The sequence below is a fragment of the Octopus bimaculoides genome, chromosome 8 (assembly GCF_001194135.2).
Source record: "Octopus bimaculoides isolate UCB-OBI-ISO-001 chromosome 8, ASM119413v2, whole genome shotgun sequence".
In the NCBI taxonomy this organism is placed as follows: domain Eukaryota; kingdom Metazoa; phylum Mollusca; class Cephalopoda; order Octopoda; family Octopodidae; genus Octopus; species Octopus bimaculoides.
Genome location: NC_068988.1, coordinates 52785114 through 52788865, shown reverse-complemented (window position 1 = coordinate 52788865; position 3752 = coordinate 52785114). Strand labels below are relative to the sequence as shown.

General features: G+C 39.0%; 1 non-coding gene across 1 annotated transcript; it reads right to left on the bottom strand.

Annotated features, from left to right (window-relative positions):
• Nucleotides 1-3382: 3382 nt before the first annotated feature.
• On the bottom strand, nucleotides 3383-3454 carry Trnaa-cgc (transfer RNA alanine (anticodon CGC)). Its single transcript has one exon. It is a non-coding gene; the product is annotated as a tRNA-Ala (tRNA).
• Between the last annotated feature and the right edge of the window lie 298 nt (nucleotides 3455-3752).

The following is a 3752-nucleotide window of genomic DNA, read 5'->3' as shown; positions in this document are numbered from 1 at the left end:
ATATATATATATATATATATATATATATATATATATATATATATATATATATATATACATGCATATATATATACATGCATATATATATATATACACACACATACATACATACATACATGCACATATATATACATATATACATACAAATGTACATGCATCATACATACATGCCTATATGTATGTGTGTACATCTATGTTCTGCAGGGTCAAAGGATGGGGTAGCCAGCAGAGTATGTCTGATTGTGGCAACATAAGCATCTAAAACAATTAGCAAAAGCATGCAATTAGCTGTAATGAACTGACATTTATCCATCGTCTGTTATGTATGTGTGTGTGTGTGTTTGTGTGTGTGTGTGCGCGTGCGTATACGAACACAAGGGATTACAACATCCTGGCAGATATCAATAAAGGACTCAGTATGAAAAGACTTGGTTAACAATATTCAACAATTAAACACCAGTAAATGTAAGTAGAATACAGATCTCAGGTAAATCCTTACGCACGACAGGTAAATCCAAATATCCATTGCCAGAATTTCGAGAAATTTTGTGAAAATTACATCTTTATTATAGATCTCACCTGATAAAGCCGACAATTGTATATATTATTTCACACACACACACACTCTTACACACGCATGCGTACACACAAATAAACAAGCAAGCACACACGTATCTATATACATAAGTATATGTATATCAAAGGATCGAAAGTTCTTCCCGAGCCATAGGCTCATGAAGTTAGTTTCTCCGGATTCTGTGGTGTGTATATCCGCTCCGCAACACGGACTGGAAGCAAGTGCGTCACGGAATTACTCATCTTAGTCAACCGAATGGACTGGAATTATGTGAAATGAAGTGTTTTGCTCAAGAACACAATCTTTCCATCGTGAGTGCAACAACCTGATGACAAAGCTACGTAGCTGTACTACACATACACACACACACACACACACACACACACACACACATGTATGTATACACAAACATGACAGAAGGAAATAGATACCTTTATAACCATTAAAATTTATTTAAATCTGAAATTATACATTCAAATTATTTATTAATTGTTATAATGTGAATACTTAATATTTAGTAGACATGCCCCTTCCATTTTTCAATGCAAGGACCCTATTAGGCATGTTACTGATCAGATGACGAATACTCTCTTGCAGAATTTCTAACCAAGTTTCATGCAGTATCTTTTCATGAAGTGTCCTGTCCATTATGTCCCACTAAGGCGGCGAGTTAGCAGAAACGTTAGCATACCGGGCGAAATGCATGAGCGGTATTTCGCCTGTCTTTACGTTCTGAGTTCAAATGTTGCCGGGTCGACTTTGCCTTTCATCCTTTCAGGGTCGATAAATTAAGTACCAGTGAAACACTGGGGTCGATGTAATCGACTGGTTCCACTCTCCCCAAATTTCAGGCCTTGTGCCTATAGTAGAAAGGATTATGTCCCTGAGGTATTCAGTAGGGTTCATATTTGGTCACTGACTTGGCCATGGAAGCTTTTTAATGCCATTCTCATCTAACAAATCTCGGGTCATTTTAGCCGTGTGACAAGGAGCCCCATCTTCCATACATAAAGAGTCTTCTTTAATCATTTCACCACTAGAGAGGATTGGAAGGAGTCCTTTCTGAAATATGGACACATATTTATCTGAGTTTATATTTCCCTCACACTCCACCAGCTCTGATCAACCATTGCTCCAAATTGTTCCCCAGACCGTCGCAGAATAACTGCCGTATTTCATTGTTGGCTGCAATAGTTCAACATCCAATCCTTGATCACAGAGTCTCCGGACCCACACTCGACCACTGTCAGGAAATACAGCAAATCTGGACTCATCAGAGAATATAACAGTGTCCCAAAATGCCAGTGTCCTCTCCACACCATCTCACTGGCCCAATCTCTGCTCCGCTTGATATTGGCTGGTCGAAGAATTGGCCTCCTTGCTGCTCTGCCATAGTAACCAAGTTTGTGGAGATACCTGACAGCTGTTCTGAAACTGACATTAACTTGTTCTGCTATGTCAGAGGCCTTGCAGCGAGGATTATCCTCCACACTTCTCTTAGCAAAGAGAATGGTCCTGTCAGAGGGCTCGGGTTGATTTGGGTGAGGTGATGTGGACTCCTTCCCGTCTCTAGTGAATTGCACAATCACTCTAATAACAGCAGAAAGTGGGATCCCAAGGTTTTCTGTGATTTTACGCGATGCCCATCTTCAGAATGACCCTACAATACGGCCTCTTTGAAATTCAGACAGTTCCAAGGCTTCTTTTGTACATAGCGCGGTTAAACAATTACATATAGAACCTGAAACATAAAAATCTCAATTAATAACAAATATAAACCATTACAAGTTAGAATAAACATAAAACGATGTTTAATGGGGTGTCTATTTACTTCTGTATATGTGTATATGTGTATATCTATCTTCCTCTCTTTACATATGTATGTGTATGTGTTTGTGTGTGTGTGTGTGTGTGTGAGTGTAGTTTTCTTTTATTGAAGCTAAAAAGACTTCATAACTTCACAAACTGTTACGCAGCCTGATGATACTCACAATTGTTATGTGAAAATTTAAGAATCAGTTTGTGAAGTCCTTTCAGCTTCAATAAAACGCTATTTTATTCTTCTTTTGAATTTCGAGTGCTACTTTCTCCACCTTGTTTTGCACGTGTATGCACGCATGTGTCTATCTATCTATACTACCACATTTGTATTCAAATATACAGTCTATAGAACCTACAAAAGGCAAAAAAATGTTTGGAGACGCCGGGGATTGAACCGGGGAGGGGCCTGTCACATGCGAAGCGAACTCTCTGCCACTGAGCTACTTTCCCTCTCTACAGGGTTGGCCAAAAGTAGAGCCAGAGTGAGGGAGAGGGAGGGAAAGAGAGAGAGAGAGAGAGAGAGAGAGAGAGAGAGAGAGAGAGAGAGAGAGAGAGAGAATATTAAATTTGGTCAAAAGTCACCTGACAGTAAATCAAACCCATTTAATACCAAGATTTATTTATGTTTAACAAGTGAATGCATTTAATAAAAGCATCTAAATATGAAACATCATGAAAATTGTTCAAACTGAAGTTCTTCAGCAACACATTTTTCCATTCGAGAATTACAGATAGTATTTATAGAAGACCATCTTTCTTTTCCTCACGTGCAATTACCTCTGCCCCTCGGAGTTGGCTGGTCTCTTGTCAGCGCCCCTCAAGCACCTGATACGCTCGTCTCTCCTCCTCTCATCAACCTGATCCACTTGGTAAATTTAAGGTTTATATATACAAATAAATCCATGGATGTGTGATTCCTATTTTTCTGCAGGAATGTATCAAGGCGATATTTTATAGGATTTAATAAATAAGTTTTTAAAAAAATGGAGACGCCGGGGATTGAACCCGGGGCCTTTCACATGCGAAGCGAATGCTCTACCACTGAGCTACGTCCCCGGTTAGTCTAGCATTTGTTAGATACCATTACATTATGAGAATTTTTCATTTTCCCTCTCTTCTTCACCCTCCCCCTCTCTCCCATACTCTCTTACATACGTAGCAATATTATATTATTGTTCTCTTACATTGGCAAAAGAGCAGTTTTTTTTCCAGATGAAGGATAATTGAACGAACGTAGTCTATTACATTTATTTTTTTAAAACTGAGCCAAAACATTTCAGATTTGATTCTGTTACGCACAACGTCCGTGAAGAATCTTCTACCATAGCCTGGGGGTTGACCGGTGTCTCGTGAG